The sequence below is a fragment of the Ranitomeya variabilis genome, chromosome 4 (genome assembly GCF_051348905.1).
Source record: "Ranitomeya variabilis isolate aRanVar5 chromosome 4, aRanVar5.hap1, whole genome shotgun sequence".
Classification (NCBI taxonomy): domain Eukaryota; kingdom Metazoa; phylum Chordata; class Amphibia; order Anura; family Dendrobatidae; genus Ranitomeya; species Ranitomeya variabilis.
In genome coordinates, this window is record NC_135235.1 from 344,704,899 (window position 1) to 344,721,321 (window position 16,423).

At 45.9% G+C, this 16,423-nt stretch overlaps 1 protein-coding gene across 2 annotated transcripts in view; it reads right to left on the bottom strand.

The window, feature by feature from the left end:
* The window catches only part of ISOC2 (isochorismatase domain containing 2), a 333,454-nt gene that overhangs the window by 172,976 nt on the left and 144,055 nt on the right, over positions 1-16,423 (bottom strand). The gene's annotated exons all lie outside the window — the stretch shown is intronic.

A 16,423-nucleotide genomic window follows, 5' to 3' on the forward strand; every position in this document is an offset into this window, starting at 1 on the left:
AAACGCAGCGGACCCTCCAGCAGGCTCGTCTTCACTGTTCTCTCCTCTCCACAAGGAGGCGCTGACATCACACTGATATCACAAATATAGTAAGTGCAGCTAGATGCCAAGCAGCAGCCCGAGGCATTCACACTTTGCTAAAAGGGTCATTAATATTACAGGGCCATTCCAGAAATTCAGAAGAATATGCCAAAATAATTGCAATGTTTTCATCAAGAGCACAACTAGAAAAAAGAAGTAGCGGAGCTTTGTTCATATTAATACATCATGTACAGAGATATATATACAAGGCTGCTTTATGTCAAATTCATTGCACTGGTGTATAAAGGGTAAATTAGGAAAACTCTATTACCATCCAATTACTATCAGACCCAACTGAATATTGTCCCCTAGTTAGGGAAATACATTCATGCCAGTGTTGTTGACACATTAGGCTACTTTCACACTAGCGACGTTTTGAATACGTCGCAATGCGTCGTTTAGGAGAAAAAACACATCCTGCAAAGTTGCTCGCAGGATGCGTTTTTTCCCCATAGACTTACATTAGCGATGCATTGTGACGTATGGCGACACGTCGCAACCGTCGTGCGTGTTTTGGCGGTCAGCACAAAAAAAATGTTACATGTAACTTTTTTTGCGCGTCGCGTCCGCCATTTTCGACCGCGCATGCGCGGCCGAAACTCCGCCCCCTCCTCCCCGGACCTTACAATGGGGCAGCGGATGCGTCGTAAGACTGCTTCCGCATTACTTTCACAACGCGCGTCGGCACGTCGGGCTGACGCATAGCTACGGCCCCGTGCCGATGCTAGTGTGAAAGAAGCCTTAGGGTATATTTAGTGCCGGTTAATGTGATTTTATTATTTTTGGTCCCAATTTCACGGGTTTCTTTTCTTCTCTTGACAATTTGTTTCCCAAAAAATGAAAAAAATTCTTTTGGATAATACTTACTCTTTTAGTTCACATTTCCTCTATAACTAGAGCTCCCATGGTTACAGCCAGAATAGTCCCAATAATATGAAAGATTCCTCATGATTACGACCACCAATAAGATCTGCACCATTGATGCATTCTAGTGAGCCGCCGCACCGCCACACACTAGTGATGCCCCTGGATGGGCAATCGTGTAATTAGCATGTACTACTACCACGGGGTGCAGGACGGGCTGCTGCATATAGCATTTATTTATAGTATTGCCCAATAGGCTGTGATGTGCTTACATAAAATAGTCTCAGTGTTACGTCACAGAATTCTCTTTATTAATTCATGACTGCGTCTTTGAAGCCAGAACAGAAGCACAAGCTGAACAACAGCTTCAATTAAAAAGCAAATTCTTTAATGAGAAGTTATTTTTACATAACAGATCCATTCACAACACAATCAAACAAGTAGATTATATGTTAACTTGTGTAAGCAATTTAATTAATCTGGCCGCTGAGAGCAATATCTATATCAGATATGGAACGGTTACTAAATAACAGGTGTCCACACCACATAAATAGCCTGGCAGCTCAGCTGGCACAAGAGAAAGCACGGACTGAACGGAAAAACAGTCTGTCATTGCTGATTGAAATGAAAGACCCTACACTTCAGTGACTGCCAGCAGCTTATCAGGGCACTTGGATGTCACAGCACCAAGCAGAGTGAGTCAGAAGAATTTATAGGGAACAGGAAAACACTTAAAATAAGCTAAAGTTATGCAATGTGGATTAGCTGTAGCTCATGGTGGATTTCAAACAGGTCATATTTTTCATGATTTAAGCTGGTCGGTCATGGAAATATAATTCAAATTACATTTATGTCAGCAAGACTGTCGCAGCAAAAATGCTGGAGAATGGTAGGATACCGTCTCCATCACAGAGCAAGCATCTTTGCAGGCTTTTTAGAACAGAAATAAAAAACTCTGTAAAGTTACTAAATTTTAAAAAACAGCAAAACACAATGCGGAAAACATTTTTCTGCAATATCTTTTTCTAGCCATTTCCAATAAACAAAAAATCATACTGTGAAGTGCAGATAGAGAAAACAAAATATTCACCCCAATTACTCAACAAAATCCTATAGAAGATACATCCCTTCCGAACATGGTACATTGTAGAAAAATGGCGATGGAGGTAGCAGGAATAATTTTCCATGTGTAACACAACACACCATCTTGATACATTTCGGGGACACACTCCTGCGTGTGCATATAGGCAAAGACCTGTTAATCCGGGTTAATCCCAATGAGTGGGAGAAACCGCCATGGAACCCACCTGTCCGGCTAGTCTACAACGTGTCGTGCTCCCCGGCAGCTATTCTAAATAAGTATGTTTTTCTCTGAAACCCCATAGCTTTTCAGAGTCAAACATACCTGGCTGAAATCACACAGCCAGTATCTGATACAACTGCCTACAGATTGGGCAGCATGTATCAGCTGACAGGTGCACTTTAACAACTAAGCATGCCAAGAGATTTGTCCGGATGTGTAATTCAAAGCTTTAAGATCCAAATGTAAAGTCTCCAATAAGTTCCCCAACCATCATGGGTCCTCATAAGAACTGGTCTTCTTAAATGGCTTAAAGGGACTTTTTGGCCTCCCCTAGGTTCCACAGCCTGAATGGGACAGCAACTTCTGCACCAACTCTAATTACACCACTGGGTTTAACCTTTTCACTGCCTCTTCTAGCTCCTTAGGAAAGTGATCTATGCCTGGAAGCAGAGTAAAAGTGTTAAACCTCTGGACTTGGGTAGCTGCAATAATAAACACAGAAAACAGAAATGGAGATGTCCACAGAGGTCACAGCACAGCATGGATTCTCCCTGCATGTCCTTCAGGAATTACGCTGCCCTTCTAGTCACAGTGTATGATATATTACTAAATTATAACTAAACTGTCTGGCAATGTAATACAGGAAAGAGTTAGCCAGTAGACAGAAAAATATTTAGACCTGAGAGTCCTCAGTGGTTGATACCATTTAATGGCCAACTGAAAAGATGGTAACAAATTGCAAGCTTTCGAGACTACTGACGAAGAGACCTGAGTAGTCTCGAAAGTTTGCAATTTGTTACCATCTTTTCAGTAAGGCCGGAGTCACAGTTGTGAGTTCAATGCGAGAAACTCGCACGAGTCTCTCGCATCAATACTAGACACTGCCACTGGCACTCAAGATCGGAGCATACGGCTGCATGTATTTCTATGCAGCTGAACACTCCATTCCCAGATGCCGGCGGCAGTGTCGGGTATTGATGAGCGAGTTGAACGCGCAAGTGTGAACCCGGCCTTATCCATTAACAGGTATCAAACACTGAGGACTCACAAATCAGAATATTTTTCTGGCAACGTAATATAAATCCACATTATTCCACAAGTCCTATGAGCAGGAAGGTTTCTATGTCAGGTATCTAAAATGGATCCTATTGAAGGTACATTAATTCATATACACAATTCCTTGTCTGATAGGGCTAATATACTGCAGCTGAACAGTAAACGTTCTTCTGGGACACATATCAAATGACAGAGGGTATTTATGGTAACCTCCATGCTTTGCAAGTACCGTAGATATATAGCACATTGTACATTTTGCTAAAAATTGATATTAAGGAAGGTGTGATAAGTAGGGTTGAGCGACTTTCATTTTTTTAAGATCGATTCGGGTTTTGCGAAACCCGACTTTGTCCAAAGTCGAGTCGAGTGAAGTCGGCCGATTATCGCGAAAAGTCGGGGATCGACCGAAACATGAAACCCAATGCAAGTCAATGGGGAAGCATAGTCGGCAGTGAGTGGAGGCCAGGAAAACACCTACAGTGCCCATTTTAATGCCAAAAACATCCATTCTTGTTTCTGAAGCTTGTCAATCTTAATTAACTTTATAATAATAGTTGGGCATTGGAAATTGGGGGTCATTTGGCAAAAGTTGTGAGGGGTAGGGCTGGTTCAAGGTTTTAGTGGGCCCAGGAAACGTGGACTACGTCACGGCGGTGGAGCAGTGAGAGGTAAGTATTTCAACTTTTCAAGTGCTGTGATCCTGAGCAAGCAGGGAGGCCCACTCGTTCGCATTGGCACTGGCACAGGGCCCCTCAAAGTACGGCGGTGTGTTTGCACGGCGGGGGCGCCTCCCACCAGCAGCGACACTTTTGCGTACTCTGAGGGGCCCTGTGCCTGTGACGTCGCCAACGAGTATGCCCCCTACCTGTTAAAGAAACCTGCACTTTCATCTGCACCTTCCTCTTTGTCCCTGTGTAAGGTGGTATAGTATGCAGGAAGGGGAACCTGACTTTCAGCAGGGTCAGATTGTGGCTGTGTAGCGTGCAAGGGGAATGTAGTGGTCTGGGTCAAAGTACCACAAGACTCATGTAGCACCGGCTGGGCAATGAGCAGGATGAAGAGGAAACACTGATATAGGCCCAAATAAAAAAGTGGGCTAAATGCAATTCAAAATTGGTAACAGGACTAACCAGGCAGCATTGCTTAGTTCAGTGGAGGACAACTGTAATGAGAGGCAGACACAGTTAGTAGGCCCAAATAATAAAGTGGGCAAAATAAAGTTCAAAATTGGTAACAGGAGTAAACAGGCGGCACTGCTTTGTTCAGTGGAGGAGAACACCTTTCAGCGGCAGACACCGTTAGTAGGCCCAACCCAACTAGTAGGCCCTATGCAGTTTAATATTACAAATGAAGGCCGAAAGCCTGAAGATTAAAGGTCAGGAAAATAACACAGGACAACACCAAGGTGCGGCACACACCGTTAGTAGGCCCCAACCACCAATTTTTAAAAACAAGTACTTAATGAGAGCCAGAAGGTTGAAGCTCAGACAAGGAAACCTGGAGGAGAACACCCAGGAGGAGGAGAACACCCAGGAGGAGGAGAACACCCAGGAGGAGAAGAACAAAGACCTTTCTGATGATCTTTTTAATCATAGACCTGAGACAGAGACAAGGGGGCATCCTCTATGTCTGGAGGAAAGAAGGTTTAAGCATAATAACAGAAGCGGATTCTTTACTGTAAGAGCAGTGAGACTATGGAACTCTCTGCCGTATGATGTTGTAATGAGTGATTCATTAATTAAATTTAAGAGGGGACTGGATACCTTTCTGGAAAAGTATAATGTTACAGGGTATATACACTAGATTCCTTGATAAGGCGTTGATCCAGGGAACTAGTCTGATTGCCGTATGTGGAGTCGGGAAGGAATTTTTTTCCCCATGGTGGAGTTACTCTTTGCCACATGGGTTTTTTTTGCCTTCCTCTGGATCAACATGTTAGGGCATGTTAGGTTAGGCTATGGGTTGAACTAGATGGACTTACAGTCTTCCTTCAACCTTAATAACTATGTAACTATGTAACTATGTAACACCCAGGAGCGTCAGACACCGTTAGTAGGCCCCAACCACCAATTTTTACCAACAAATACTTAACCCCTTCCCGACCTGTGACACAGCGTATGCGTCATGAAAGTCGGTGCCTTCCCGACCTGTGACGCATATGCTGTGTCACAGAATGATCGCGTCCCTGCAGATCGGGTGAAGGGGTTAACTCCTATTTTACCCGATCTGCAGGGAGAGGGGGAGTGGTACTTCAGCCCAGGGGGGGTGGCTTAACCCCCCCGTGGCTACGATCGCTCTGATTGGCTGTTGAAAGTGAAACTGCCAATCAGAGCGATTTGTAATATTTCACCTATGAAAATGGTGAAATATTACAATCCAGCCATGGCCGATGCTGCAATAGCATCTGCCATGGCTGGAGACCCCGATCTGCCCCCACCCCAGCCCACCGATCGCCCCCCCAGTCGTCCTTTTTGCCCCGATGTCCGTTCCGCTCCCCTCCTCCCTCCTGTCGGCTCCCCCGGTCCTCCTGTCCGCTCCCCAGGTCCTCCGATCCCCCCCCCCGTGTTCCGGTCCCACCCCCCCATACTTACCTAGCTCCGATGTCCCTCCCGGTGTCCGGCCGTCTGCTTCATGGGCGCCGCCATCTTGGAAAATGGCGGGCGCATGAGCAGTACGCCCGCCGAATCTGACAGCCGGCAGATTCATTCCTGCACATTTTGGTCGCTGTGATAAGTTCTATCACAGCGATCAAAATAAAAAAAATAGTAAATAAATCACCCCCTTTATCACCCCCATAGGTAGGGATAATAATAAAATACAGAAAATATAATTATTTTAGTTTTTCCATTAGGGTTAGGGTTAGGGGTAGGGTTAGGGGTACGGTTAGGGTTAGGGGTAGGGTTGCACTTAGGGTTGCACTTAGGGTTGCACTTAGGGCTAGGGTTGCACTTAGGGTTGCACTTAGGGTTGCACTTAGGGTTGCACTTAGGGCTAGGGTTGCACTTAGGGTTGCACTTAGGGTTGCACTTAGGGTTGCACTTAGGGCTAGGGTTGCACTTAGGGTTGCACTTAGGGTTGCACTTAGGGTTGCACTTAGGGCTAGGGTTGCACTTAGGGTTGCACTTAGGGTTGCACTTAGGGTTGCACTTAGGGTTGCACTTAGGGCTAGGGTTGCACTTAGGGTTGCACTTAGGGTTGCACTTAGGGTTGCACTTAGGGCTAGGGTTGCACTTAGGGTTGCACTTAGGGTTGCACTTAGGGTTGCACTTAGGGTTGCACTTAGGGCTAGGGTTGCACTTAGGGTTGCACTTAGGGTTGCACTTAGGGTTGCACTTAGGGCTAGGGTTGCACTTAGGGCTAGGGTTGCACTTAGGGTTGCACTTAGGGTTGCACTTAGGGTTGCACTTAGGGTTGCACTTAGGGCTAGGGTTGCACTTAGGGTTGCACTTAGGGCTAGGGTTGCACTTAGGGTTGCACTTAGGGTTGCACTTAGGGCTAGGGTTGCACTTAGGGCTAGGGTTGCACTTAGGGTTAGAATTAGGGTTAGAATTAGGCTATGTGCACACGGTGCGGATTTGGCTGCGGATCCGCAGCGGATTCGTCGCTGCGGATTCGTATCAGTTTTCCATCACGTTTACAGTACCACGTAAACCTATGGAAAACCAAATCCGCTGTGCCCATGGTGCGGAAAATACAGCGCGGAAACGCTGCGTTGTATTTTCCGCAGCATGTCAATTCTTTGTGCAATTCCGCAGCGTTTTACACCTGCTCCATAATAGGAATCCGCAAGTGAAATCCACACAAAAAACACTGGAAATCCGCGGTAAATCCGCAGGTAAAGCGCAGTGCGTTTTACCTGCAGATTTTTCAAAAACTGCGGAAAAATCCACACAAATCCGCAACGTGAGCACATAGCCTTAGGGTTGGAATTAGGGGTAAGACTAGGGTTAGGGGTGTGTTGGGGTTAGGGTTGTGGTTAGGGTTGGGATTAGAGTTAGGGGTGTGTTGGGGTTAGTGTTGGAGTTAGAATTGAGGGGTTTCCACTTTTTAGGCACATCAGGGGGTCTCCAAACGCGACACGGCGCCACCATTGATTCCAGCCAATCTTGCGTTGAAAAAGTAAAATGGTGCTCTCTCCCTTCCGAGCCCCGACGTGTGCCCAAACAGTGCTTTACCCCCACATATGGGGTACCAGCGTACTCAGGAGAAACTGATCAACAACTTTTGGGGTCCAATTTCTCCTGTGACCCTTGGGAAAATAAAAAATTGCGGGCTAAAAAATTATTTTTGAGGAAAGAAAAAGGTTTTTTTATTTTCACGGCTCTGCGTTATAAACTTCTGTGAAGCACTTGGGGGTTCAAAGTGCTAACCACACATCTAGATAAGTTCCCTTGGGGGTTTAGTTTCCAAAATGGGGTCACTTGTGGGGAGTTTCTACTGTTTAGGCACATCAGGGGCTCTGCAAACGCAACGTGATGCCCGCAGAGCATTCCATCAAAGTCTGCATTTCAAAACGTCACTACTTCACTTCCGAGCTCCGGCATGTGCCCAAGCAGTGGTTTACCCCCACATATGGGGTATCACCGTACTCAGGAGAAACTGGACAACAACTCTTGGGGTCAAATTTCTCCTGTTACCCTTGGGAAAATAAAAAAAATCAGGGCTAAAAAAAATTTTTTGAGGAAAGAAAACGTATTTATTATTTTCACGGCTCTGCGTTATAAACTTCTGTGAAGCACTTAGAGGTTCAAAGTGCTCACCACACATCTAGATAAGTTCCCTTGGGGGTTTAGTTTCCAAAATGGGGTCACTTGTGGGGGGTTTCTACTGTTTAGGCACATCAGGGGCTCTGCAAACGCAACGTGATGCCCGCAGAGCATTCCATCAAAGTCTGCATTTCAAAACATCACTACTTCACTTCCAAGCCCCGGCATGTGCCCAAACAGTGGTTTACCCCCACATATGGGGTATCAGCATACTCAGGAGAAACTGGACAACAAATCTTGGGGTCAAATTTCTCCTGTTACCCTTGGGAAAATAAAAAAAATCAGGGCTAAAAAAATTTTTTTGAGGAAAGAAAACGTATTTATTATTTTCACGGCTCTGCGTTATAAACTTCTGTGAAGCACTTAGAGGTTCAAAGTGCTCACCACACATCTAGATAAGTTCCCTTGGGGGTTTAGTTTCCAAAATGGGGTCACTTGTGGGGGGTTTCTACTGTTTAGGCACATCAGGGGCTCTGCAAACGCAACGTGATGCCCGCAGAGCATTCCATCAAAGTCTGCATTTCAAAACGTCACTACTTCCCTTCTGAACCCCGACGTGTGCCCAAGCAGTGGTTTACCCCCACATATGGGGTATCAGCGTACTCAGGAGAAACTGGACAACAACTATTGGGGTCAAATTTCCCCTGTTACCCTTGGGAAAATAAAAAATTCAGGGCTAAAAAAATTTTTTTGAGAAAAGAAAAAATATTTTTTATTTTCATGGCTCTGCGTTATAAACTTCTGTGAAGCACTTGGGGGTTCAAAGTGCTCACCACACATCTAGATTAGTTCCTTGGGAGGTCTAGTTTCCAAAATGGGGTCACTTATGGGGAAGCTCCAATGTTTAGGCACACAGGGGCTCTCCAAACGCGACATGGTGTCCGCTAATGATTGGAGCTAATTTTCCATTCAAAAAGCCAAATGGCGTGCCTTCCCTTCCAAGCCCTGCCGTGCACCCAAACAGTGGTTTACCCCCACATATGGGGTATCATCGTACTCAGGACAAACTGGACAACAACATTTGGGGTCCAATTTCTCCTGTTACCCTTGGGAAAATAAAAAATTCTGGGCTAAAAATCATTTTTGAGGAAAGAAAAATTATTTTTTATTTTCACGGCTCTGCGTTATAAACTTCTGTGAAGCACTTGTTGGTTTAAAGTGCTCACTATGCATCTAGATAAGTTCCTTGGGGGGTCTAGTTTCCAAAATGGGGTCACTTGTGGGGGAGCTCCAATGTTTAGGCACACAGGGGCTCTCCAAACGCGACATGGTGTCCGCTAACGATTGGAGCTACTTTTCCATTCAAAAAGTCAAATGGCGCGCCTTCCCTTCCGAGCCTTGCCATGCGCCCAAACAGTGGTTTACCCCCACATATGAGGTATCGGCGTACTCAGGAGAAATTGCCCAACAAATTTTAGGATCCATTTTATCCTGTTGCCCATGTGAAAATTAAAAAATTGAGGCTAAAAGAATTTTTTTGTGAAAAAAAAGTACTTTTTCATTTTTACGGATCAATTTGTGAAGCACCTGAGGGTTTAAAGTGCTCACTATGCATCTAGATAAGTTCCTTGGGGGGTCTCCTTTCCAAAATGGGGTCACTTGTGGGGAAGCTCCAATGTTTAGTCACACAGGGGCTCTCCAAACGCGACATGGTGTCCGCTAACGATGGAGATAATTTTTCATTCAAAAAGTCAAATTGCGCTCCTTCCCTTCCGAGACTTACCATGTGCCCAAACAGTGGTTTACCCCCACATGTGAGGTATCAGTGTACTCAGGAGAAATTGCCCAACAAATTTTAGGATCCATTTTATCCTGTTGCCCATGTGAAAATTAAAAAATTGAGGCTAAAATATTTTTTTTGTGAAAAAAAAGTACTTTTTCATTTTTACGGATCAATTTGTGAAGCACCTGGGGGTTTAAAGTGCTCACTATGCTTCTAGATAAGTTCCTTGGGGGGTCTAGTTTCCAAAATGGGGTCACTTGTGGGGGAGCTCCAATGTTTAGGCACACGGGGGCTCTCCAAACGCGACATGGTGTCCGCTAAAGATTGGAGCCAATTTTTCATTCAAAAAGTCAAATGGCGCTCCTTCCCTTCCGAGTTCTGCCGTGCGCCCAAACAGTGGTTTACCCCCACATATGAGGTATCAGCGTACTCAGAACAAATTGGACAACAACGTTCGTGGTCCAGTTTCTCCTTTTACCCTTGGGAAAATAAAAAAATTGTTGCTAAAAGATCATTTTTGTGACTAAAAAGTTAAATGTTCATTTTTTCCTTCCATGTTGCTTCTGCTGCTGTGAAACACCTGAAGGGTTAATAAACTTCTTGAATGTGGTTTTGAGCACCTTGAGGGGTGCAGTTTTTAGAATGGTGTCACTTTTGGGTATTTTCAGCCATATAGAACCCTCAAATTGACTTCAAATGTGAGGTGGTCCCTAAAAAAAATGGTTTTGTAAATTTTGTTGTAAAAATGAGAAATCACTGGTCAAATTTTAACCCTTATAACTTCCTAGCAAAAAAAAATGTTGTTTCCAAAATTGTGCTGATGTAAAGTAAACATGTGGTAAATGTTATTTATTAACTATTTTGTGTCACATAACTCTCTGGTTTAACAGAATGAAAATTCAAAATGTGAAAATTGCAAAATTTTCAAAATTTTCGCCAAATTTCCATTTTTTTCACAAATAAACGCAGAAATTATCGACCTAAATTTACCACTAACATGAAACCCAATATGTCACGAAAAAACAATCTCAGAATCGCTACAATCCGTTGAAGCGTTCCCGAGTTATTACCTCATAAAGGGACACTGGTCAGAATTGCAAAAAACGGCAAGGTCATTAAGGCCAAAATAGGCTGGGTCATGAAGGGGTTAAAGAGAGCCAGAAGGTTGAAGCTCAGACAAGGCAACCTGGAGGAGGACACCCAGGAGGAGGAGAACACCCAGGAGGAGGAGAACACCCAGGAGCGTCAGACACCGTTAGTAGGCCCCAACCACCAATTTTTACCAACAAATACTTAATGAGAGCCAGAAGGTTGAAGCTCAGACAAGGTAACCTGGAGGAGAACACCCAGGAGGAGGAGAACACCCGGGAGCGTCAGACACCGTTAGTAGGCCCCAACCACCAATTTTTTTAAAAAACCACTTAATGAGAGCCAGAAGGTTGAAGCTCAGATTTAGACAGTGGAGGACAACACCAGGGAGCGGCAGACACCGTTAGAAGGCCCTAAACACCAATTTTTTTAAAAAAAAAACACTTAATGAGAGCCAGAAGGTTGAAGCTCAGATAAGGCAACCTGGATGAGAACACCCAGGAGGAGGAGAACACCCGGGAGCGTCAGACACCGTTAGTAGGCCCCAACCACCAATTTTTTTAAAAAAAGCACTTAATGAGAGCCAGAAGGTTGAAGCTCAGATTTATACAGTGGAGGACAACACCAGGGAGCGGCAGACACCGTTAGTAGGCCCTAAACACCATTTTTTAAAAAGAAAAACACTTAATGAGAGCCAGAAGGTTGAAGCTCAGATTTAGACAGTGGAGGACAACACCAGGGAGCGGCAGACACCGTTATTAGGCCCTAAACACCAATGTTTTTTAAACAAGCACTTAATGAGAGCCAGAAGGTTGAAGCTCAGACAAGGCAACCTGGAGGAGAACACCAAGGAGGAGGAGAACACCCAGGAGCGGCAGACACCGTTAGTAGGCCCTAACCACCATTTTTTTGTAAAAAAGCACTTAATGAGAGCCAGAAGGTTGAAGCTCAGATTTAGACAGTGGAGGACAACACCAGGGAGCGGCAGACACCGTTAGTAGGCCCTAACCACCATTTTTTGTAAAAAAGCACTTAATGAGAGCCAGAAGGTTGAAGCTCAGACAAGGCAACCTGGAGGAGAACACCCAGGAGGAGGAGAACACCCAGGAGGAGGAGAACACCCAAGAGGAGGAGAACACCCGGGAGCGTCAGACACCGTTAGTAGGCCCCAGCCACCAATTTTTGTAAAAAAGCACTTAATGAGAGCCAGAAGGTTGAAGCTCAGATTTATACAGTGGAGGACAACACCAGGGAGCGGCAGACACCGTTAGTAGGCCCTAAACACCATTTAAAAAAAAAAAAAACACTTAATGAGAGCCAGAAGGTTGAAGCTCAGATTTAGACAGTGGAGGACAACACCAGGGAGCGGCAGACACCGTTAGTAGGCCCTAACCACCATTTTTTTGTAAAAAAGCACTTAATGAGAGCCAGAAGGTTGAAGCTCAGATTTAGACAGTGGAGGACAACACCAGGGAGCGGCAGACACCGTTAGTAGGCCCTAAACACCAATTTTTTAAAAAAAAACACTTAATGAGAGCCAGAAGGTTGAAGCTCAGACAAGGCAACCTGGAGGAGAACACCCAGGAGGAGGAGAACACCCGGGAGCGTCAGACACCGTTAGTAGGCCCCAACCACCAATTTTTTTAAAAAAAGCACTTAATGAGAGCCAGAAGGTTGAAGCTCAGATTTATACAGTGGAGGACAACACCAGGGAGCGGCAGACACCGTTAGTAGGCCCTAAACACCAATTTTTTTTAAAAAAAGCACTTAATGAGAGCCAGAAGGTTGAAGCTCAGACAAGGCAACCTGGAGGAGAACACCCAGGAGGAGGAGAACACCCAGGAGGAGGACAACACCAGGGAGCGGCAGACACCGTTAGTAGGCCCTAAACACCAATTTAAAAAAAAAAAAAACACTTAATGAGAGCCAGAAGGTTGAAGCTCAGATTTATTCAGTGGAGGACAATTTGAATTAGGGACTGCAGACAAACTTAGTAGGCTGTCCCCTGTGGACCATGCATCCACCACATTAACCCATTGTGCCGTAATGGACACGTAACCTTCCGTGGCCATGCCTACAGGTCCATGCGTCTGTTGTCAGGTGCACCTTTGTACTCACAGATTGCCAGAGTGCATGGACAATGCGGTCTTTTACATGCTGGTGGAGGGCTGGGATGGCTTTTCTCGCAAAAGAAGTGTCGACTGGGTAGCTCGTTGCGTGGGACAGCGTAGTCCATCATGGCTTTTTTAATATTACATAAAATAAAGAAATAGGCTCTATGCACTTTAAAATAGGTTCCAGAGGTACATAGGCAGCATTGTTGTGGTCAGCGGAGGAGGATTGCAAGGAGGGACCGCAGACAGGCTTACTAGGCCTAAAATAAATAAAAATAGGCTCTAGGCAGTTTTAAATAGGTTACATGGGTACTCAGGCAGCATTGTTGTGGTCAGCGGAGGACGATTGCAAGGAGGGACCGCAGACAGGCTTATTAGGCCTAAAATAAATAAAAATAGGCTCTATGCAGTTTTAAATAGGTTACATGGGTACTCAGGCAGCATTGTTGTGGTCAGCGGAGGAGGAGGATTGCAAGGAGGGACCGCAGACAGGCTTAGTACGCCTACAATTTCAAAAAGTGGCTCTATGCACTTTTAAATAGGTTCCAGGAGTACACGGGCAGCATTGGTGTGGTCAGCGGAGGAGGAGGATTGCAAGGAGGGACCGCAGACAGGCTTAGTACGCCTAGAATTTCAAAAAGTGGCTCTATGCACTTTAAAATAGGTTCCAGGGGTACACGGGCAGCATTGGTGTGGTCAGCGGAGGAGGAGGATTGCAAGGAGGGACCGCAGACAGGCTTAGTACGCCTACAATTTCAAAAAGTGGCTCTATGCACTTTAAAATAGGTTCCAGGGGTACACGGGCAGCATTGGTGTGGTCAGCATAGGAGGAGGATTGCAAGGAGGGACCGCAGACAGGCTTAGTACGCCTAAAATAAATAAAAATAGGCTCTATGCAGTTTTAAATAGGTTACATGGGTACTCAGGCAGCATTGTTGTGGTCAGCGGAGGACGATTGCAAGGAGTGTCTGACACAGTTAGTACTCCCAAAAAATAACTAGATGTTAATGTCTCGCAAAACAAACAAAAAAAAAAGGGTGGCACACCTAGGTACAGGGGTGGGCGCCTCTACTGAGTTTCAGACATAGTAATTTGGCACTACGTATTTACTGGTGTCAATATAGGACACTGACCCTGACTATTTTAACTAGCATCATACATGTCAACAAATTGGTATTGTCAGTGCCAGGCATTGAAGGATGTCAGCGCATAGACTAAACATTGTTGGAGCTGTGAGAGATAATTTTGCACGTGGTAGAGCACAGTTTGAGCTGGGGGGGGGGGGGAACCCTCTTGTGGCCGGCGGTACAGGCCCAGGGCCCCTCATGTTACAACGGTGTGTCTGACGTTGGTTGCGCGCCACCACCGCCAGAGGCACTTTATTGTACTATGAGGGACCCAGTGGCAGTGCCGTCGACCAAAAGCGGGCACACCCACCTCTTCAGACAAACGGCACTCTAACGGGTGCTTGCCCCAAGTGGCGAGACCACGGCCCCGTGGGGGGAGTTTTCCCATTTAGGGAGGTGTAAACATGTCATATGCTGGACAAACAGCTGCTGCAAAGTAAGAGATTGGAACACTCAGTAAGACCAGTCCACAAGCAAGACCTTTTTATAGGAAAGCTAGGTGTCAGCCGGGAAAGGTGGGGCAAAATAATTTGAAATCCAGGAGTGGTTCATTTTAATGAAGGTTAGATCATCAACATGTTGGGTAGCCAGACGAGTCCTTTTTTCGGTTAATATTGAACCAGCAGCACTGAATACTCTTTCTGATAGCACACTAGCTGCTGGGCAAGCAAGCTCCTGCAATGCATATTCTGCCAATTCAGGCCAGGTGTCTAATTTGGATGCCCAGTAATCAAATGGGAATGACGGTTGAGGGAGAACATCGATAAGGGAGGAAAAATAGTTAGTAACCATACTGGACAAATGTTGTCTCCTGTCACTTTGAATAGATGCTGCAGTACCTGTCCTGTCTGCGGTCATTGCGAAATCACTCCACAACCTGGTCATAAAACCCCTCTGTCCAACGCCACTTCTGATTTGTGCACCTCTAACACCTATGCCCTGTAGCCCCCTGCAGATCGTGTAAGAACCATCACCAGCGCTGTGTGTTGGGAATGCCTGAATCAAACGGTCTACAAGAGTTGCTTGTTTGGTTGCTAATATTTGATCGAGGTTCTCATGTGTCATAATATTTTGCAATTTGCCTTTATAGCGAGGGTCAAGGATGCAGGCCAACCAGTAATCGTCATCGGTCATCATTTTAATAATGCGTGGGTCCCTTTTGAGGATACGTAAGGCATAATCCGCCATGTGGGCCAAAGTTCCAGTTGTCAAATCTGCGGTTGTGCTTGGTTGAGGGGCAGTTACAGGCAAATCTAAATCACTTATCTCCCTCAAAAAACCAGAACCCGGCCTTGCAACGCCACTAATTTCTATTGGGCCAGGAGAAGCTTCCTCATTAAAAAAAATACTCATCCCCATCATCCTCCTCGTCCTCCTCCTCCTCTTCGCCCGCTACTGCGTCCTCTACACGGCCCTGACCAGACAATGGCTGACTGTCATCAAGGCTTTCCTCTTCCTCGGCTGCAGAGGCCTGCTCCTATATGTGCGTCAAACTTTGCATCAGCAGACTCATGAGGGGGATGCTCATGCTTATTATGGCATTGTCTGAACTAACCAGCCGTGTGCATTCCTCAAAACACTGAAGGACTTGACACAGGTCTTGTAGCTTCGACCACTGCACACCTGACAACTCCATGTCTGCCATCCAACTGCCTGCCCGCGTATGTGTATCCTCCCACAAAAACATAACAGCACGCCTCTGTTCGCACAGTCTCTGAAGCATGTGCAGGGTGGAGTTCCACCTTGTTGCAACGTCGATGATTAGGCGATGCTGGGGAAGGTTCAAAGACCGCTGATAGTTCTGCATACGGCTGGAGTGTACGGGCGAACGGCGGATATGCGAGCAAAGTGTGCGCACTTTGAGGAGCAGGTCGGGTAACCCCGGATAACTTTTCAGGAAGCACTGCACCACCAGGTTTAAGGTGTGAGCCAGGCAAGGAATGTGTTTCAGTTGGGAATGGGCTATGGCAGCCATGAAATTCCTTCCGTTATCACTCACTACCTTGCCTGCCTCAAGATGTACAGTGCCCAGCCATGACTGAGTTTCTTTCTGCAAGAACTCGGACAGAACTTCCGCGGTGTGTCTGTTGTCGCCCAAACACTTCATTGCCAATACAGCCTGCTGACGCTTGCCACTAGCTGTCCCATAATGGGACACCAGGTGTGCAACAGTGGCAGCTGCGGATGGAGTGGTTGTGCGACTGCGGTCTATGGACAAGCTCTCGTTTCTGCAGGAGGACGAGGAGGAGGGGGGGCGAACGCCTACAGCCAACTGTTTCCTAGACCGTGGGCTAGGCAGA